A 23,792-nucleotide genomic window follows, 5' to 3' on the forward strand; every position below is an offset into this window, starting at 1 on the left:
ATGTGTATTGGTTTATGTGTGCATTACAAAAAATTATGGTTATGTGTATTGGTTTATGTGTGCATTACAAGAAATTATGGTTATGTGTATTGGTTTATGTGTGCATTACAAGAAATTATTTTGGAGTATACTAACATTCATCATGAAGAATTTTATACTTGATGTTTGGATAAACTGGAAATCCCTGGAACATACAAAATGGCCGTTGGTACTTCATCCTCTCATGAATACTGTGATAAATCTCTATACCTCCTTGGGACACCATTGTAATGATATAATATTCCAGAACTAAATCAAAATAAATCTGATATGCAACAATCTGCTACTGCATTCTAAATTCAACCATGCAACAGTCTCAATTTCAGCTAGATTAAAATTGAGATAAAGAAAAAATCACTTCTCTTTCAGTTTTCTGTTGAACATTGACTGCAGTCTTATTCCATCACACAAAGTAAATTTGAACCCTTGACTCCCTTAGAAACAAATAAGTGCATTTACATTTAGATTAAGCCATGAACTTAAGTTTTGTCCCAGGAAGAATCTGCTGTTCATTAAACAACTGACATCTTTTCCATAGATATATATATATATATATACCAAAATATGTCTCAAAAATCTCCCTTACATGGTGTCTTACACCAGTCACTTACACTGCAACACATCTCTCTACAAAAACATCAAGTCTATTCTGCAGAGGCAATATAAAACTCTCCAAGATAATCGACTAATAAAGAGAACGGATAAAGATCTCGGAACATCCACCAACACACTTTGAGTCTCTTGCAATTCAGTTGTCTCCATAAACAAAATATGGAGGTAAGATTATATATATATATATACACATATTAGACTGGATACCCTCTTTGCTGACAGCTTTGGGCTCACAATCTTTACATCTTAGCATCCTACAACTGTCACATTCTGAATTGCACTTTAAGCCTCCATCCTGGTTGTATATTTTCATTCCTTGAATATCAGTGGAATTTGAAGTTTACAATACAACTGATAAATCATTAAATTTAAACAAATGTACTTGTTTCATTATTGTTACGATGAATAATAAATCAATAATTTTGAATAACCATTTGTTTCACTGAAGTGTACAATGCAAATGAGAAATCAATCATTTTGAATGGATTTATTTGTTTGATTATTGTTTACAATGTCTTTCCAACAAAAGTTGTATTCCTGGTTACTGACTGTCCATCTCTCACTGGTAAAATCATCAAAATCAATCCTTCAGACCACACGCAATAAAAAAACATAATGTTCTATATCATCAAAATAACTTCAATACATGTTTGTCCACAGTTCTGTCAATGAACTGTGGACAGGCAGCATTCTTCTTCTTCTCTTTAAATAATTCTACACAGAATTAGTTGTTGTGAACAACAATCTCCAAATGATCATTTCATATTTTTTGAAAATGATGCCATTAGGGTTTTATCTAATCCACAGCTGTATCACATGTGGTTTAGTGCTTCCCTTTTCATGCACACATGCCATGCCAAGATGATGAGTATTTCTTTCCACCAATCAACATACTTATGTAATGACCTCAAACCTCCAAGTGCCTTGTCCTCAGCTGTTTACTAGTCCAAAAATCAATATTATGTAGGAAGCAAGCTTTTAACAGGTCAATGTGAACTGGTGGTTCTCCACAATAGTCTTCAAGCTGGAACAGTCTACTAAATAATACATCTGTACTACAATAAATTTGATTCCTACACCTTCTGTAGATCTAACTGACAAGGCTTAAATGTACATCAAATTTTCAAAAAGTGAAGCAAGGAAACTGGTCCAGTTTGATTTAGCAGTCAGCTTCTCAGCATCTGCAACTGCGATAATAATCACCTATTGAATCGAGCAGTATTTAAGCAAAATACCAGACATATTACTGACAGGTATCCAACATTTCAAACACTTCATCAACAACAGGCTTTCTAATATGTTCAAAAACATGGTCCTAAAATTCACATAAGCATTTTCAAATAAAAATGAAATTTAGAAAATCTAAATGTAAGACTATTTAATGGCATATTAAATAAAAACATCACTCTGATGATATCTCTTGAAGCTTCTTTTTTTAAAAGGTTAATTCTGAGACTTGAGGCTCAAGCTTTATCTTCTCTTTAGTGTTAAACAAATATTTCTGGTGTCTTCCATGAAAATTCTCAAGAGTGTGTGGATATTTTGGTCAAACAGGTGTAAAATGATTTTAAAAAATTAATTTGTATGTAAGTCAAGCTTTTCATTTCAACAAATGTCTTTTTAAAATAAAGAATTCTTTGAATCCAAAAATCATCCGCAGGTCCAAGAATTTAATGTATTAAAGTACTATCATTCAGGGGCCCTGAGTGGCCGAGTGGTCTAAAGCGCTCATCATTACGGATCTCTGCCATCTCACCTCTATCAGCGTGAGTTCAAGTCTCAGGCTTGGCCAATGTGGGTACGTGAGAGAACTTGCCGGTAACTTCTCATGGATCGCAGGTTTTTTCTCGGGTTTTCCCGGGTTCTTCCTCTACCATTTATACTGGCTGCCATGTATAGCCTATCTTGTGCTGAAAAATGGCATTAAACCCTATAACAACAACAGCTATCATTCCTTTGGTCACAACAGAAATAACACACTTTTCGTGCTGTCACAATAATCTGTGTGCAATGAAAATCACACTTTTTTCTGAAAATCATCAATAAAAATAATACACATATTTCTGTTGTGTATTGATGCACAATGTTCAACACCAGGCGAAAGATGTGGGCCAGGTAAACTAGGTTGTGTTATCACTGCCTGAAAACAAGGAACTGCACTTACATGATAATGTTCTAGTGTTTTCTCTGCAAATAAAGAATAAAGGTTGCAGTTGTGTTGTTTGTGTTTCATTTTCTAATTGCAGATATAATAATGCTTTCAGAGATAAATGAGCATATATAACTAGCTGTGTTTAATGTATATTTCAGAGTAATAAAAAGGAAACCCAGTTTAATTCTTAATGGCTTGTGTATTAGAAGTAAAATTATTCTGGCTCTCGCTGCAAACTGGTACATGACTAGAAATTGTTTAAATAAGGTGACTGATTGGCAAATATATGAACAATAAAGATCTTCAGATTTGGGTAAATGTTAGTCTCTGCTCCCCTCAGCCAGTCGAAGGATAAATACAAGCCGGAACAGCCAGAGGAATTAGGTACATATTTAGGTACAAGCCGGAACAGCCAGAGGAATTAGGTACATATTTAGGATCATCAAAGTTGTTTCAATGCCTGCCAGTCATTTATTCAATCACCCATTTTAGGGTGTGGGCAAAACATAGCTTATATTTCAAGCTGAATTTGTATTTTCTGTTCCTTTAAACTTATGGTGTCCAAAAATATGTTGTGTTGCTGAAACTTATTATATTTTCTGAAACCTTGAAATCTGGAAATTCAAAGGGTCCAGACACTTTAATTATTGATAGTCATTATAATTAAATTTGTGCTTGTAAAACATGTATCCCCTACTACAAGTCCCAAAAATTTACAAAAATTCCCACCTTTATTAGAAGCCCCTTTACACTAGAGAACCTCAGCAAGGGGTCAAGTGAAAGGTCTGTATCTGTATGGTGGTCATGATGCTTCTCAGAGACCAGTACTGCAAGTTTATACTGCTGGTACAATGATGCAGATACTAAAAATGGTGATAAAATCAGACAAGATCCCACACCTATTTGGGCAAAAACTAACAGATCTAATTTCAGCAGGGTGGGGTGTTACATGTGTTTTATTACTTCCAAGACTGGACTAATGTAACTCAATTCGGTCTGGTTCATCTCAATATCTACTTCAGCAACTTCAAAGAATTCAAAACACAGCTGCTCGGATCATACTTTGAGAACCACAGTCAGAGCACACCTACCCACTGCTCTGTACCCTACACTGGCTATCCATTCAATTCAGAATCTAACACAAAATTTGTTCTCTGTGCTACTTTTCACTGACAGACTCCAGTCCAATATAACTATCCGACCTCACCCATGTGTACACACATGCAAGATACTTACACTCCTCTTCTGACAATCGTATACTCATTATTCCCACTATGAAAACAAAGTCATATGGACAACGTTCTTTTGCATACCAGGGCCCAGCAACATGTAATGAATTGCACAATGAACTTTGACACAAAGACACAGTGATCTCATTCAAGAGTGCTCATAAAACTCACTTATTTCGACTCCAAGAACAAACTTAAAGACCTAATAATGTTCCCTACCTTAAACATTTTCAGCATGTTTTTTATGTTTTCTAATTTCATGGTGTATGTTTCTTGTAATAATATCATTTTATGTTTTTTGTTATATGTGTGGTCTAATGTTGTAAAGCATTTAGAGCTTCTAAAGATTAGGCGCTATAGAAAGTCCTCATTATTTTATTGGGACCAATCCAGTGGCCTAGTGGTTAGAGCGTCCACCTCAGAAGTGAGAGGTCGTGGGTTTGAACCCTGGCCAAGTCATACCAAAGACTAACAAAAATGGTACTAAAGGCTGCATCGCTAGGCACTCAGCATTAAACAGTTAGTGTTAGGACTGGTTAGCCTGGTGTCAGGATAATGTGACTGGGTGGGGCATCATGCTACATGTCTGCTGCAAGATGCCCCAGTGCCAGACATCACTATAAACTGTCACACTGCTGACATTGTAGCAATATGACTGAAAAATTGTTAAAGCTACGTTAAAAATCCAAATCACACACACACTTTTAATTATATATATTAATGCAGTATTAATCTTGAAGAAAACGAAAATACAAAGGTTATATTCCATCTGTATCTCCCAGTATTATTGTCTTTGCCTTGGCACAGTATGTGTTCACTGTATTCCGAATCCAGTGGGACATATCATTTTTTCAATGCCTGTCTAGCACATTACATTCCCAATATAAATGCAGTATTGTTTCCTGGACATATCTACAAAAAGTACATTTATCAGTACCTGATAATTTTATCTTTTACAAAAATTAAATCATTGGTGAAATTCTATGAGTAACATGAAATTGAAACCATTGTAATTTTGAGTTGATTGTTATTATAAAACTGTAGCATGTACATGTATGTTAAGCCACACATCCATATTCAAATTGAAAGTTTCATCCCATTTCATTTTATTAGATGGTTTAACATCCATTTTCAAAAGTGGTTTGTAAAGATCTTTACAATCTTTTTTATTATGAAATACAATTTCCAAAAATGAAAATGATAAATGGTCTGACTGGTGTTTTTACATTTCATTGTAGCATTTTACATAAGAATTTTACACATGATGCCCCAGTGCTAAACATCACTATAAACTGCCACACTGCAGACATTGTAGCGATATGACTGAAAAATTGTTATTAAAGCTATATTAAAAATCCTAATCACACACACACATTTATTTGTTGGGGAAAGATGGTCTACTGAGGAGCTAGGATGCCACATTAATAAACTGGAGCTATTAAAATTGCTTTTCTTTAAAGTCCTGGTTTTCATCAAGAAAGAATTCACACTGTCATTGCACACGTTAAGAATATGGGTGGTATGATTTTCTTTGTCCTGGATAATATTGCAAAACAAATGTTTCAGTGGTACTTAAATAAAAATATCCATAGTACTGTACCAACTTTCATGTATCAGGGATATATAATTTTACTGCATATAATCAGTCTAGACATTTTTTGTTCTACATAGTGAATGTTAAAAAGGGCCATTTTTACTTGATTATGCAGCCACCTGAGGCACGATTCTAATTTTTGTTGTTGTTGTTGTTCTCGGGTTTAATGCCATTTTTTCAGCACAAGATAGGCTATACATGGCGGCCAGTATAACTGGTGGAGGAAGAACCCTGGAAAACCCAGGGAAGAACCACCGACCCACAAGAAGCTACTGGCAGGCTTTCCCCACGTACCCACGCTAGCCGAGCCTTGGACTCGAACCTGCGTAGGCAGAGGTGAGATGGCAGTGATCTGGAACAGCGAGCGCTTTAGACCACTCGGCCACTCGGGGCCCCTCTAATTTTTTTATAATGAGCTGTAAATAAGTATTTCATTTGGGTTCATCTTCTATATACTGAACATATCTACTGTTTGGGGTAATCACCCATTGGATGATTAAGACAGGTAGTTGTGTTGTGACATATGTCATGTGTGATGTATTGCAACATAGAGTTTAATATGACTCTATGGTCTTAAACTAAATAATAGAAAAGAGTGAAAACCAAAAAGAAATTACAAATTCAACAAGCTAATTTATTTCTATAGAATACAAAATGGAAAATGTAAATAGAACTTTGGGTATTGTAAAATAAATCCCAAATAATCCTAGAATTTCAAGCACAAGTCCTAATGATCAAAGTTCTGAACAGACTTTAGTGGTGTTCTAAAAAAATCCAATGGTGTAAGTGTTTATGTGCCTGTGGTGACCCATGTCATGGTGATGTGCCAAGAGTCATTTGTTGAATCACAATAATACAGCCCAAGAATATATCCTTAGTTGAATTTCATTACAATTCCATGTTAATTTCAGATGAGCACTTTGTATTTCCAGTGAATAAATAATTTGAATAAATAAATTCCAGCCAATAATGAAACATTGGACACTGCTGTTCTGTTGCTGTTGTAGGGTTTAACGCCATTTTTCAGCACACGATAGGCTATACATGGTGGCCAGTATTAATGGTGGAGGAAGAACCCGGGAAATCCCCGGAAAGAACCACCAAACCACGAGAAGCTACTGGCAAGCTTTCTCACATACCCACATTGGAAACATTGGACACAACATTAATACAACTGATTCTGCTCTGATCTTACAGCATGAAAAAATATTTTTTCCAATTATATTTTATATTCCTCTTCCTGGCTGAGGTCACAATTAGCATTTTATAACAAAAATCTATTACCTAATGTAAAAATTAATTCTAGAAGGTTCCAAATATTTACAAGATAAAACTTTCATTACAAAAAGAAACTCTAGTACTAAACTTATAATAAAGAACATCGTAAACACAATACCTTTGACTCAGAAAAAGATATATAGGTTTACTTCTTGTTAATAATAATCCTAATATTAAAACCATACTCATACAGAAAATATTAGCCATGTATTAGTTGTTTACAGAATTTTCAAACAAATCAGTGATTCAGTTCTGGTAGAAAATGAACTTGATTTTGGACAAGGTTAGCTACAAAATACAACTTTGCATAACCAAAAGCAGTTAATTAAAAAAACTATTTAAAAAACTAACACACATTGGAAATAAAATATACATAACAAGTCCTGAAGATGTACCTATATACATGTACATGGTGGATTCATTCCTCATTCCTAGTATTGTTCTTGTTCTTGTTTTAATATCTGTCTGTTGATGTATTTAATGCTGTGTTTAGATTTAATTTGTTAGGAATCATTTATTTAAATTATTTATTGGAATTACAAAATGCTCATATTATGGTTTGGACAAAACATGATTCTCGGATTATTGTGAATTCATTCTAAGAAGTTCTGAACAATGTAATTGTGATACATGAAGACTGTTGGCACTTTAGCACTTTCAGGAATATTGGCACTTCAGCATATTCAGGACCTGAAATTCATTCCAAACACTCTATTAGTTTGGACTTGTCATAGAACGTATTAGGATTATTTGGGATCTAATTCACTACAGTTCCTCTTAAAGTTTTGTTTAGTAACTTAGTGAACCGCATTATTTGTTATGTTTTACAAATTTAAACTTGTTGGTTTTAATTCTTTCTATTGTTTAGTTTAAGACCAAAGAGTTGAAACAAATGAAAAGCCCAGGAACTTGCTATGTAACTTTACTGAAAGTAAGGGGTGAGTATTGCCATCAGAAAAAGTTTTTGTTACTAAAATTTGCCTAAATTTGGTAGATCTGGTGGATGGATAAACTGATCTCATCATGGGAGAAATATGCTCTGAACAGAACATCAACCCATTGTCATGATGCTTAAATACTGAGATCATTCTCATTGTAGGTACACATATTTATTTTAGGTATGGGTCTGGGACATTATATTTCCACTTGGAAATTCCACAACTAGCTGACAACTTTGAGTGTTTTATAAATGAGACTAACCTAAATCCTGGCTCTATTATTGTTCTAAGATTTTTATATAATGTTGTTTACATGAAAAACTTCTTTCTATTGCCTTAACATCTGAAGCAAAATCAGTCTTATTGTTATGTTCAGTTTTTTAGTGGTGGATTTATTTATTCAAATTTTTGTCCCTGGAATTACAAAGTGAGATTCAACAATATTCTTGGACTGGATCATTAATTTGGAATTACTGTGAATTCAGACAAGGACATTTTGGATTATATTATTGTGATACATCAAAAGACTGTTAATACATCACCACAATCTAGGTCATTGGCACAACAGCACATACAAGACTACAGGCAAAACAACACATTCAATATTGGAACTTACCTGCAATACTGTTGGAATTCAATTGGAATGTTCAGACATTTGGCCTTGTGATTGAATTATTAGGATCAATTGGGATCTGATTCATAATGCTTTAAATTCTTTTCAAATTTTCACTTGGTAAAGACATTTTATGTTGAATTTGACAAAATCTTTTAGTTTATGTTGCTTAGTTTAAGACAATAGAGTCATAACAATAAGGATCCAAAGTTTAAATATTTTCCCTAAAAATTCTGAAATTTAGTTTTTCTGCATTCATGATTTCTGCCAATTGTATTGTGTGTGATAACGTAATTTACATACTGTATGCACCACCTGAATATCATGTAATCTAACCACAAATGGTTCAAAGTCTCATCTCCTCCTTACAGATACTTATTTAGACACATGGATCTTACTGACCAATCATACTGCCAGAAAGTGATTCAATAAATCAGCCTGTCCTCTTTTACTCTCTGTAATGGAGCACTCAAGGTCCTTCATAACAAAATGTAGGTCACTGTGGTATTTTATTCAACTGCAGTTCAATTTAGAAGCAGAATCATGGTCATATTTGAAGATTAGATTCCAAGAAATGGTAAACAATCATTCATATGGCCTTGAAAGTGTCATGAATACAAGAAATGATAAACAATCATTCATATGGCCTTGAAAGTGTCATGGATACAAGAAATGGTAAACAATCATTCATATGGCCTTGAAAGTGTCATGGATACAAAAAATGGTAAACCATCATTCATATGGCCTTGAAAGTGTCATGGATACAAGAGAATCTGACTGAATAAAACCAGTTGGAACAGAACATTTCTGCGAAGCCTGTATAGCGCCTAATGCTTATGTCTTTGTCTGTGGCTGTCATGTGAGCTGATTTCATTCATCCATTAGGGACACCAACCATTACATTTTGGAAGGGAGGGGTTTGTATTGTTTTACAAAATATTTTACTGCAAATAGCTTGAATAATTGCTCATGCTTTGTCTGTTGAAAGAACTTCTTATATCCATATATCAGTTTTAAAATGTTATCTTGAGGTAAAGGAATAAATATATATTTTGTTTTAAAACAAATTCCAGGCCTACCCTAAGAAAATTACATGGTCAGCCCCTTATTTTGTTAACAGTTTTATGGAGGGGCACTAGGGTTTTATTAAAGGTGATAGAGTTTCATCTTTATCATATTTAGATTTGGTTACACATAGGTACATATATGGTTTTTCTGTTGGACAAAGGTAAATACCAGCATCTGGCTTTTTGTTGCACATGGGTAAATACCAGTATTTGTTTTTCATTGTTAATGGGTAAATTCATGTACCAGTATCTGGTTTTTTGTTTCACATGGGTAAATACCAGTATTTGGTTTTTTGTTGGAAACTGGTAAATACCAGTATTTGGGGGCTTTTTTTCTTGCACATGGGTAAATAGCAGTAGTTTCTGTTTTGTTGCACATGGGTAAATACTAGTATTTGGTTTTTGTTTGACAAGGGTAAATACCAGTATTTTGGGTTTTTTGTTGGACAAGGGTAAATACCAGTATTTGTTTTTTGTTTGACAACGGTAAATACCAGTATTTTGGGTTTTTTGTTGGACATGGGTAAATACCAGTATTTGGTTTTTTGTTAGACATGAGTAAATACCAGTATTCTGTGTTTTGTTGGACATGGGTAAAAACAGTATCTGGTTTTTTGTTAGACATGGTTAAACACTGGTTTGCTAAAAATGGGTATTTCTTAACAGCTGTTTTATTTCTTTAAGTATACCGCCTTTTTGAAGTGTGTTTGTCAACTTTATACAAAGGAAGCTGGCTATAAATGATGAATCGTGTACTCACAGTATTTTATAACAATGGTTTATTGCATGATATTTTTAGAAACTGAGAAGTGTGCCTGACAGTACTGGACTTAATAAGAAAATGGTCTATCTGGCATCCTTGATGTGAAGAAATCAGTGTCAAGAACATATTTTTATTGATGAAATCGTGTCCTCTTTCCTACCCATGCATAGTTAATGGGGTGGAAGTGTAATCATTGGAATCATACAAAACAGGATTTAAAATTAAATGTGTGATCAATAATGAAATATTATCAATAATATGCTTAAAATATTTTATCTCATCATGTTTCTTGGAGTTTGGCATGCATTTATGCCAGAAACTACTAGGTGTGTAAGATACATTGGAGTGCATTGTATCACATGTGCAAAATTTCAAGTGACTGCATTGTATCACGTGTGCAAATTCCAAATGACTGCTAACTAATCCTGTCATGTTGTTGCTAAACACATGCAGCATATTCCCTCTGAGTACACTACTATCTACAAAAGTTGGTCACAGTGACCATCTTTTCAAGATCAAGTGAATATAGACACTTCTGTACATATGGTCATTAACTTTGATGTATGTGTTCATCTTTGAAATCACCAAAAACACAAGGATACTTGTTAGAGAAGAGTGGTCAATTCACTTCATTACATGCCAACACAAAATACAAAAAAGTGAATCAATGGTACTTGGCAAATGAAGACAAGGTTGTTGTTGTTGTAGGGTTTAATGCCATATTTCAGCACACAATAGGTTATACATGACGGCCAGTATTAATGGTGGAGGAAAAACCCGGGGAAAACCCTGGAAAGAACCACCGACCCAGGAGAAGCTACTGGCAAGCTTTCTCACATACCCGCGTGGCTGAATCTGAGACTTGAACCAACGCAGACAGTGGTGAGATGGCAGTGATCCGTAACGGAGATGAAGACAAGGCAGAAGGTACATGTGGATGCTGTAAAAGTGGTATATACATATCTGTCATGCTCAGAATAATACTATCATTTGTTGCAGGAAAAGTTTCCTAGACAATGTTACATGCATGCAGTTGTAAAATATAATTGCATTCACCTGTGTAACTTATGTTAGCACCCATAAAATATAAACTGTAACTGTAATGACCAACTTTTCTTACTAACCTGGCAATGCCAAGTTTTTGGATTATGTAAGAGTGATGCAGGTCAGGCACAGTATCTATGGAATTTCTGGTTGGTTCATACCTAGCAGAGATGTTGAAATATTAATCTAATTCTAAGTGCACAAAGAGAATCTTGCACCTGAAAATTTCTTAACTTTGTGGTCCTGGATCAACATTTTTTAACATTTGGACCTGGCTTTTTTACAGCTCAAATGTCCTGCACACTTAGTCTCATATGCCCAGTATAGTAAACCATGTAGATGAAGATATGGCTAAAATGAGAAATGACTGGGATCTAACATGAAGTTTACCAATGTAGTCAAGTACTGCTGAGAATAATATATAATGTAAACACATGCTTGGTTTGACTTCAGTGAAATACTGGGACCTATTTGCCATGGGACCAGACTCAGCATAAATTTAACTGAAAAGTCTGGGATTCATGGATCAAGAATAAAATTTTCAGCCCCTGACAACAGAGATCCATTGATATCCATAGCCCATTATTATTGTAAACATTCTGCTCTTCGATCTTTACAATATTATTACAAATTTTTATTTTCTTTACATATCAAAAGAGAATTTATATTAACATGCAAAACATTATTTGATAAATTATTGTGGTGACTTCCTTATCTTTGCATTTTCTACTATTCTACTATTGCCTCCCTTTACATAAAAAATATCTTGTAAGCCCAGTGAATGTATATATTGTTACCAATGGTTGTTACTATCAACAGCAATACAAATTTTATTTGGAAAAGTGAATGAAAACTATAGCATAAGCATTATGAGAATTATTGGACTGAAATCCCTCCAAGCTAAAAATCTTTAATTTGGATTGATTTTCTTAATTAGAATTTGGATTCATTTTCAGAATTAGAAACAGAGCAACAACTCTGCTTCAAGCAACATTTCAGTTAGGTCCAGCCATGATACAAAAGGACATGTTGTATATTCTAAACTGCTTACAAGCAACCCCTTTCATCCCCTTCACTTTCTGCTACTGACCATCATGTGCATGTCAGGAACTATTTGAATTCATAATTATTTTTCAGGGGCTGACATTTTTGTGGCTGATTTTTATATTTGCTACAAAAAATGAATTTCAAGACCCCACAAACACAGATTGAAAATAACAAGACCTCCCCCCCACACACAATCTACATTATTCCAAAACAATTTCATGTTTCAATGTGAACCATGCATATTTTGCCACAAATCCTTGTAATAATCTGCAGTTATGATATATATATATATATATATATATATATATATATATATATATATATATATATATATATATATATATATATATTAAAAAGGATATCAAAGTGAATACAAAATAAGTATCAAAATGAAAAATGAAAAACCCAAGACAGCAACAGATTACACATGTAATGGTACTCTTCTGTCATTTATCCCTTCAACTGCAGCAATTTCAATACCCAAGACACTTTTAATATAGAAGTTTTAATTGGTAGTAAATACAGGAATTTGAAAGAAATGGTCAGTTTAACACCATAATTTCTTAACATCATAAAACAATGAAAACCATCTCAAGTTTGGCATTATCCATTTGTATATCTGCAACCATTGCAAAAAAATATGCACCTCAACTTTGGCATTATCCATTTTTGTATATCTGCAACCATGGCAAAAAAATATGCACAATGCAGAAAAATGTGGCTTTAGGTTCCTATGACTCTCAGTATTGTTTTAAGCAACAGACTACAGTTCTTATATGGCTTATTCTAGGCCCAGTAAACAGACCCAACACTAAAAATTCATGTCCACAGTCGTATTCCATCTTAAAGTTTGAACTCCTTTTGCAAGCATTATGTTATGTGCCTGTTATAAGTGCTTGTATCATATTCTAGCAGTTTTTAGCTGGGCTTGGTACTGTAATAAACACTGGTTTTTCTAGTTTATTTTTAAGATTTTAGCTTTATTTTACATAAAGTTGGAGGACCCTTACTTGGTGTTTGTGTGTCCTTTGAACCCGAATGTAACATTTTGGTGGCAGCAGTACGGATTCCAAAAAGCCTGTGTGAATCATTTGGAATTTTTCAATACATCGGAATTGTGTTTGACAATTCTGAAAGCTGTGAATTCAGTGAATCTGTGATATTAGCAGTGACTGGTTGTACTGTGTGTATAACGTACAGTTGTTAATTACTAAGTGCAAAGTGTGTATCACTGTAACGAGTGTACACGTGTAAGCCCAGAAACTCGTAGATAATTAAAGCTAGTCCAGTGGCTGTGAATACAGTGATAGAACTTACAGTACGTACATATAGTTGGTCATTATGTCGGTTGCTGATGATGTCGAAGTTGAGGGAGCCACGGTTGCTTCAGGACGACCATGAAGAAAAGCGGCAGCACAGAATTTGATGGAATTTACAGATAATGAAGTTATGGAGTATGAAGAGGAACTTAACCTTGAGCACATGCAACCACCCAAGGAAACAAAGCGAAAAACTAGCGCAAAGAAAAATGAAAGAGAATCTGAATTAAGACACAAGGAGTTTGAATGGGAAATGGAAAGAGAGAAATTAAGATTAGAAATGAAGTGTTTGGAAATTGAGTTAGAAAAAGTAAAACGTCAAGAAAACACGACTGAAAAAACATCTTCAATGCCATTCAAAGTAAAGCTACATGCATATGACCATGAACGAGGAGAGGATATTGCGACTTTCCTAGCAGAGTTTGAATCAATTGCAAAACATGCCAAGTGGTCTGACGAGTTGAAAGTATTACAGCTTAGAACTTTGTTGACAGGGGAGGCTAGATATGTTGCAACTCAAGCTTGTGGTGATTACCTGGAACTCAGGAAAGGACTGATTGTTCGTTTTGGAAAGAGACCGCATGAACATTTCACGGCACTGTTGAGCATGAAGAAGGAAAGCACTGAGACGTATCGTGGTCTGATGGCCAGGATTGATCAGCACATAAAGTGTTTCTTGGAAGATCATGACCCAGTTATTTGTCTTCGTGAGGAATTTTTCTGGAAAGCCTTGCCACAAGATCAAGCACAGTGGATTAGGAGTAACAAGGGCTCTAGTCCAGTCGTAGAGGCCGCGGAAGATTATATTCCCACCAATTTACAACAGCAAGGGCAAACGATTAAGTTTCATCAAAATATAAATGTAAATAGTAACAAGATGAATAGTCAGAACTTACAGCAGCAAGCAAAACTAACATCGACAAAAGACCAGTCCAAGCAGAAGATTAGGCAGTGTTATCGATGCAAACATTGGGGACATATTGCAAGGTATTGTCCAACAGATGACATGAAACATCGTGGCAATCCGGCAACTTGTTTTGTTAAGCCAACAATTGGTGAAAGGCTTATTTCAGAAACAGGATGTGTGAATGGGCGTGAGATCATGTTTGTGAAGGACACTGGATCAGACATGACCTTGATAAGAGAAGATCTTGTTGATGAGAGTTGCAAGCTGGAGGGGCACAAGGTTACGTTATACACAGCAGTGGGTCAGCCATTTACCGCACAGTTGGCTGTGGTAAATATCGACACTGCGTATTATAAGGGACCAGCGCAAGTGGGTCTTGTTTCAAATTTAGCCGCTGAAGCCCTATTGGGGATGGATATACTTAGCAAGAAAGGGTCATTTGTTGTTACGAGGTCGATGTTAAAAGGACTCGACAATGAGAGGACTGTGGAAAATACTGATCAATGTGAGCATGAGGGTAAGAATGACTTTGTCAACAACAGCATCGAGACAGAAGATCCTGATCAGCGTGATGACAATGAAGTTGACAAACTTTCAGCAATGAATGCGGACATGTTGTCGAAACTACAGATTGCGGATATTTCACTGCAAAGTATTAGAGAGTAGTCCTTTGCTACTCGTGAAGAGGCTGAGGAGGAGCCAATGGCATTCTTCTGGGAGAATGATATTTTGCGACTTAAATGGCAATCTGGTGATGGTTCACATGGAGGGGAGCAAATAGTTGTACCAGCAGGATTACGGAAAATGGTAATGGAACTGGCACATGATCGACCCCCTGCAGGTCACCTGGGTTTGGAGAAAACAAAAGAGAGGATTCTCCAATCGTTCTTTTGGCCTGGAATGTTTTCCGATGTAAAAAGATATTGTGCATCATGTCATGAATGCCAGATGACAGCAAAACGGACTGCAGGTGAGAAAGCACCAATTGTATGCCCACCGGTGATAACAGAACCGTTCTCAAAAATTGCAATGGATATTGTTGGACCGTTATCTAGAATGAAGTCTGGACACAAATACATTCTGACGGTGGTTGATGATGCAACGAGGTATCCCGAAGCTTTTCCTTTGAAGGATATGGAGGCAACTAGTGTAGCTAGAGCACTGATTGAGCTGTTTAGCCATGTTGGTTTTCCAAGGGTCATATTAACAGACAAATGGACCAACTTCACTAGCACCTCATTGAAACAGCTGTATGAACTAGTGGGTATTCATGGAGTTACAACAACGCCATATCACCCACAAGCGAATGGAAAAGTAGAACGTTTTAATGGGACCTTGAAGTCAATGTTGTGGAAGTTCTGTACAGACAACAAGAATGAATGGGATGAGATGTTGCCATTTTTGTTGTTTGCATTCCGCGAAGTCCCACATAAGAAAACTGGATTTGCACCCTTTGAGATGTTGTATGGTTGGCCAGTTAGGGGGCCAATGCAGATTTTACAAGGCTTGTTTACAGGAGAGGAAGATGTAAGGAAGTCAACTGTGGAGCATGTTGTGAAAATGCGTGAGAAGTTGGCTGACATCGGGGCTCTTGTCAAAGATAATCTGTTGGATCGCCAGAAGAAAATCAAGGCACTGTATGATCGTCACACGAAAACACGAGAATTCAGTCCTGGAGATGAAGTTCTCATTCTCTTGCCATCAAGTTCGTCCAAGATGAAGGCACAATGGCAGGGACCTTATCGTGTGGTCCGAAAGGTAAACGATGTTAACTACCAGGTATCTGTACCCGGTAGGTGCGGTACAGTTACCTATCATATAAACTTGCTGCGTGGATAAAAGCATGCTGTGCTGCTGGCGATGAAGGCAGACGAGAACAATGGTGTAGATATTGATTTTCCTCCAAGAGCAGGTGAAGGTGATGCTGGCGTTAAGCTGGGGGTAAACTTATCAAAAGACCAACGAGAGGATATTAGAAATCTTTGCAATGAATTTCAGGATGTTCTAACAACTAGGCCTGGTCGAACAAACATCTTAACTCACAGTATAAAGACAACTTCAGAGACACCAATTAAACAACGGCCATACAGAATACCTTTTGCGCAACAGAAAGAGGTAAAAGCAATATTGGATGAAATGCTAGAGCAAGGCCTCATTCGGCCCTCAATCAGTCCATGGAGTTTGCCTTGTGTATTAGTTGACAAAAAGGATGGAACTCTTCGGCTATGTGTAGATTACCGCAAGCTTAATAATATCACCGTATTCGACGCGTATCCAGTCCCACGAATGGATGATCTATTTGAGAATATTGGTTATGGAAGTTACTTGAGTCAGATAGATCTAACTAAGGGTTACTGGCAAGTTCCTCTAGCTGAAGAATCGAGGCAAAAGTCTGCATTTGTGACTCCGTTTGGGCTCTATGAATTTAACGTTATGCCCTTTGGTATGAAAACTGCACCCGCCAGTTTCGCCCGACTCATCGACTTACTGGTGTCCGGACTACATAATGTCGCAGCATATTTTGACAATATCATTGTGTCAAGCAAAACTTGGTCAGAAGATATAGATAATCTGCGTGCCTTGCTGCAACATATACAGGAAGATGGCCTTACAATAAAACCGTCAAAGTGCAAGTTTGGAGCAGCTGAGATCGAATGCCTCGGGCATATCATTGGAGGAGGAACAATTAAGACAGACGACAATAAAATTAAAGCAATGCGTGAGTTTCCATTACCCACAACGAAAAAGGGGATACGCTCATTTCTTGGAATGTTTGAATACTACAGAAAATTCCTTAAGAACTTTGCTGAAGTAGCAGTACCATTAACCTCCATGACACAGAAAGGAAGACCAAATATAGTTGTATGGACTGAAGAAGCCGTCCGATCATTTAAAATGTTGAAGGATGCTCTTACTAAGACCCCAGTCCTTATTGCCCCAGATTTCAGCAGGGAATTCATCGTGCAGACAGATGCTAGTGACACAGCAATTGGTGCTGGGCTAAGCCAGACAATGGATGGTGAAGAACATGCGGTGGCCTATCTAAGCCGGAAGCTTCTTCCGCGAGAGCAGAAATATGCAGCTATCGAGAAGGAATGTCTTGCAATCGTGTGAGCAGTTGATTCTTTAAAGTATTACCTGTCAGGGACAACATTTGAAATCGTAACTGACTACAACCCATTGACATGGTTAAATCATATGCAAAGCAAAAATCAGTGTCTACTTAGATGGTGTTTGGCACTCCAGCCTTACAACTTCATTATCAAGCACAGGAGCGGAAAACAACATGGGAACGCAGACGGACTATCGCGCATGTAACTGAAGTATGTACGAATAAAGTGACAAGAGAGATACTGGTGATTAGTACACTCCAAGGGCGCTGAAAAACCTGGAATAGCTCAGGATTCCTGGACTTTTGGAACTTCATTGTGTTCTGTTTAAAATCATAAGAAATTTATGTGAATATAGACCAATTTGTTGGATTTTAGTAGTGACTGTAAGCTTTATGCATTTTGATAATAATGTAAGCTTTATACAAGTTTTATCATTTTTACTGATGTACCAAGCCAGCAAGTATTTTAAAAATATTATATCGAAAACATAAAGTTTCCTCTTAAGAAGGGAGGTGTTATAAGTGCCTGTATCATATTCTAGCAGTTTTTAGCTGGGCTTGGTACTGTAATGAACACTGGTTTTTCTATTTTATTTTTAAGATTTTAGCTTTATTTTACATAAAGTTGTAGGACCCTTACTTGGTGTTTGTGTGTCCTTTGAACCTGAATGTAACAGTGCCACTATGTATTTCTACACTGTACATGTATCACTACAGTTCAATCAATTTCTAATAAACATTTTGTATAACTAGTAAATAATGTGCATCTGGCTTGACACTAGATAATCAAGTGATTTTAAAAATCAAGGTATCAAGCCTGGAACATATGCACAGGAATCTGTGAACACATAAACATGTAATATAAAATATTGTCCTGCATTGAAAAATTCAATGTTATTGTTGTTGTTGTTGTTATGGGGTTTAACGCCATTTTTCAGCACAAGATAGGCTATACATGGTGGCCAGTATTAATGGTGGAGGAAGAACCCGGGAAAACTCCGGAAAGAACCATCGACCCATGAGAAGCTACCAGCAAGCTTTCTCACATATCCACATTGACCGAGCCCGAGACTCGAACCCACATAGACAGAGGTGAGATGGCAGTGATCCGTGATGGAGAGCACTTTAGACCACTCAGCCACTCGGAACCCCAAAAATTCAATGTAAAATGATACAAAATTACAGAAAAGCAGGTGTTTTTATTGTACTAGAACAGTTCATCCATTTGAGACATTGATTATGAAAAGAAGAAATATTAGGAGCCTGCCTTATGTCACTAGGAATAGGAATGTTGTTCCATACCAGTGGACCAGTATAATGAAAACTTTTTTAAACAATTCCTTCTCTGGCCTTGGTATAATGTAATTTGTACTTCTTATAGATCTTAAATTTGGAGTACCATCAACATATCTTTGGTGAAAGATACTACTTAGATAGACAGGAATGGCTTCTCTGGATACTTTATACATCAGTTGGTCTTTCTAAGAAATATTCTTTCATGTATTGTTAAAAAATCTTTATATTATTTATTGCATCCTCGAAATTGTCTACACACTGATCTGGAATTAAATGTCAGGACCTCTTTTGGAGTCTTAAAAGCGTTGTTATGTTTGAATTAGAGGTATTACCCCAAATTATATTACAATAGTTCAGACATGGCTGAATATAACTTTTATAAAAGATGACCCTATACTGAATAGGAATGTATGTTTTGTTTTTCCTCAGTAGCCAAAGATAAGAATTAACCTGTTTTGAAACATGTTTAACGTGAATAGACCAAGTAAGATTTTTATCTACAAATACACCAAGAATTTTATCATGAGAGGTCATTTTAAGGCTCACATTGTCAAACAGAACCTGGAGTATGTCACTATATAGCCTTGCTCGTTTTTGTTGTGTTGTAACTAATAGGGCTTTCATTTTTTTCTGTATTTATGATCATACTGTTTTCTTTGCACCATATTTAAAGTATGTTGAGAGCATCTTATAAGTTATTTTCAAGTATTGTTTTGGTTTTACCTATCTCAGACAGTGTAGTATCATCTGCATAGAGGCCAGTGAAAGAAATTGAAGTTACAATCTTAAGAGGTAAGCCGTTGATAAACAGAATGAATAACAGAGGTCCAAGGATTGAGCCCTGTGGTATTCCACAATTAATATTTTTACTTTAAGAAAGTTGACCATTTAAAGATACTTTTTGCACTCTATGGGTTAAGTAAGAAGTAAACCAGTTTAGGTTGTTGTTGTTGTTGTTATAGGGTTTAATGCCATTTTTCAGCACAAGATAGGCTATACATGGTGGCCAGTATTAATGGTGGAGGAAGAACCGGGAAAACCCCGGAAAGAACCACCGACCCACGAGAAGCTACTGGCAAGCTTTCTCACATATCCACATTTGCCGAGCCTTGGACTCAAACCCATGCAGACAGAGGTGAGATGGCAGTGATTCGTGACGGACAGCGCTTCAGACCACTCGGCCACTCGGGGCCCCAAACCAGTTTAGGGAGTTTTCACTGCATTGATAGATTTTTAGTTTTTCAAGCAAATTTTCATGGTCTACAAGATCAAAAGCTTTATGAAAATCAACCATAATAGTGCCTACCATTTCTCCTTCATCTAATGCTTTCAGCCATTTATCAATCAAAGATACAAGTGCAGTTTCACAGGAGTGATTCTGTCAAAAGCCAGACTGATTGTCATAAATAAGATCATAAGTATTCAAATAGTTGAGAAAAGAATCGTGCGCATATTTTTCTAGTAATTTGGAGAAACAAGGAAGGATAGAGATGGGTCTAGTTCTTTACATCATCTTTTGTTCCAGCTTTATGCAATGGTGTATGCTTGGCAGTTTTCCATGTTTGTGGAAATTTATTTGACCTAATACTTTTCATTGCAAATGAAAGCTATACTCTCTACAACTGCAGGTGCTGCTACCTTTAGTAGCTTTTGTCCAATCATATCAAGTCCTGTAGCTTTACAATCATCCATTATTTTAACATATTTCAACACAAATTCTGGACTCATTTCTGGAATTTCAAACTTAATGTTGTTTGATAGTTTTTTTTAGCACAAAAATGGTTGAGTTCCAGATCATCAAATGAAGTTCTGAGTTCTTTAAGTTTTGCAGCAATTTGAACAAAAAAGTCATTTAAAATATTTGAGATGTCAGTTGGATATTTGGTGCCCTCATGATTGAAGGATACAATTTCAGTTTTACTCTTTTACAATATGTATATAAAGTATTCAAATCATTTGACACACACACACACATTTGTATATATATATATATATATATATATATATATATATATATATATATATATATATATATATCTGTGTCTGTGTGTGTGTGTGTGTGTGTCGTTAGCTTAACCAAACTTATGAGGATGAAGCCTTTATGTAAACAGAAAACAGCAACAATTGCCATGTTATAGTAAAGTTATACAAATCTGGTCATCTCGACTACACAGTTAAAGGACCACCCTTGTGCTGAACAGAGACATATTATGTCACTTTATATCTATGTCTCTCTCCAGGAAAACTGTCAAATAAGTTTGTGTTGAATAACAAAGTCCAAACTAGGGTTTTATTAAACATGTACACTGACCCAAACTGGCTTTGGTTACCTGCCTTTGAGCTGGGAATCACTAGGTGTTTATACAAGTTGCTCACACACAGTTCAAAAGTTCAAGGAAAGAACGCAAGATACACTGTCCCACAGTAAATACACTAAGTTATGTACTACTGTCTACTTACCGAAAAAAATGGGGGGAAAAAAAACATTTTTGACTTTGAAACTTCAAATATTCCTATTATTCAACCTCTTATTTTACTTACTATGCCATGTTACACCACTGATCGACAATACATATTTTTTTTAACTCAGTGACTTTAGATTTTAGAAAGTAAACCGACCACAAAAATATGGATACCTAATTTTTTTTTATACTTACCTGTTTATGAATTGTATCCATCCATCAGCTCAAGTGACTGTGAATAAATCCTTTGATTTATTATCTTCCTTTCAATACATGTACATCACAAACACACGTACACACAGTGATGTGTTAAGTTCTGTCAATAGTTCATACACTGTACGTTCCACTAATCATGAGTAAAGCCCATCTCAAGGTGAAATGTTCACAGCTAAAATTCCGTGTAGTGGAATAGGTATTTAATAAGCATACTTGTTTTCCAACACGAGTTCAGTAAAAATAGGGCAGATACATTTAGGAAAGATAAAAATGGCAGTAATGTTCCAGTATCTAGACATGCAGCACTCGACTGTGATTTGTTATGACTTACAGTGGGAAGGTCAAGGCCACTTTCCAAATGCAACTGCCGCTGGTGTAAACATACTAAAATTAGAGCACGAAGACATCTTAAGGTATCTGAAGACATCTACATGTATTACAATTTTGTTTTTTAAAAAAAACATCTTGCTATCGGGTTAAAAATAAGTTAACCATTCATACGTAAATCTTATGCAAATGTACAAACGGAGTCCAACATTCACACTTTAATGAAAAGTAAGATTCTTAGTGGTTTTGATGTTAGACCGACTTGAAAAGTGATGCTTGATAAGCAAGACCACTCGTTTTATTGGGTATTGTTTTTTTTGGGGGGGGTGTGGGGCTGTTTTGGGGTTTCGGGGTTTTCTTTGGGGGTCCTCCTTCAAATAGGCATATGACCACTTTTTACAAGTGATGTCGCTTTATTAAAGAAATAATGCAAGAATCTATTTTGGTCTCAATTTACAGTAGACATAAAAATGGATATAACTATCTAACAAATGCATTATTTCCAAACTGTCAAATTTCCTTCAACAGGAGACCGTTTTACTCTGAATGACCTCTAACGTTTGGAGATCTTCAATACATTGAAATCAACGTAGCGAGTGATATGTTACTACATCGGTTATGATGTATAATTGATGTCCACCTTGCTGCTTTTACTAAATTTACATCACTTTTAGACACCTGCCACTTTAAACACACATCCTAAATGGAGAAATAAGGATTTTTTTCTCTCCTGAAATTATTAAAAATATCACATTTACAATAATTGTAACTATTTGTTCAAGCTTGTGCTATATATGCAGCATTTTTCTCCATTAAGAGAAATGGCTATTCAAGTAACTTAACTCATTATATACACAACAACAGTGCAACCACAATTTACTACTTGTACACACCTTGTTCCTATAGTAACCATTTAGTTTACTTTGTACTTTAAACACTGATATACTTTGAACAAAACTGCTTCTTACCGTATACAACACTCAGCCTCACTGGGCAGCTTCATCTTATAAACAACAATGCTTCATACAGAAACAATACACTTCATTACTATAAATAACACTGCTTCATACTGAGATGGTAACTGCTCCATATTGTCAATAACAGTCCTTCCTTTATCACGCCATACAATAATGATAATAAAGGTGTCATTTCCAGAGTCCAAACAAACTCAACCATGGCTTCATTTCAGTTTATATGATCAATATAATAATTGGATAAATAAACATAACTCTGACGATATATCATCCAGAACTTTGGCAATCAATCAGATCAGGTAATCACATTTTATGTGGCAATCAATCTGATCAGGTAATTGTGTTTTATGTGGCAATCTGATTAGGTAATTGCATTTTATGTGGCAATCAATCTGATCAGGTAATTACATTTTGTGGCAATCAATCAGATCAGGTAATTACATTTTATGTGGCAATCAATCAGATCAGGTAATTACATTTTATGTGGCAATCAATCAGATCAGGTAATTACATTTTATGTGGCAATCAATCAGAAAGGTAATTACATTTTATGTGGCAATCAATCAGATCAGGTAATTACGTTTTATGTGGCAATCAATCAGATAAGGTAATTGCATTTTATGTGGCAATCAATCTGATCAGGTAATTACTATTTATGATGAAAGAACATTTAAAAATTTCTTGTGTTTTACATTTTTTCACAGGTTAAAAATGTAAAGGAAAGGTATCTCACTGAAATTCAACCCTTGTTATGAAATGAGAAATGGGTGTATCTGAGAGATGGTTTAAATTATCTATAGTTT

At 35.6% G+C, this 23,792-nt stretch overlaps 1 protein-coding gene across 1 annotated transcript in view; it reads right to left on the minus strand.

Annotated features, from left to right (window-relative positions):
• Nucleotides 1-21,988, minus strand: part of LOC149779429 (ecdysone receptor-like) — a 110,967-nt gene extending 88,979 nt beyond the window's left edge. Inside the window, exon 1 of the mRNA XM_089940090.1 lies at nt 21,668-21,988. The gene's annotated coding sequence lies outside the window, so the exon portion shown is untranslated. The remainder of the gene's footprint in view (nt 1-21,667) is intronic.
• Nucleotides 21,989-23,792: the final 1,804 nt, after the last annotated feature.

Source organism: Sinohyriopsis cumingii, chromosome 17 (genome assembly GCF_028554795.1).
Source record: "Sinohyriopsis cumingii isolate HCF-2022 chromosome 17, ASM2855479v2, whole genome shotgun sequence".
In the NCBI taxonomy this organism is placed as follows: Eukaryota; Metazoa; Mollusca; class Bivalvia; order Unionida; family Unionidae; genus Sinohyriopsis; species Sinohyriopsis cumingii.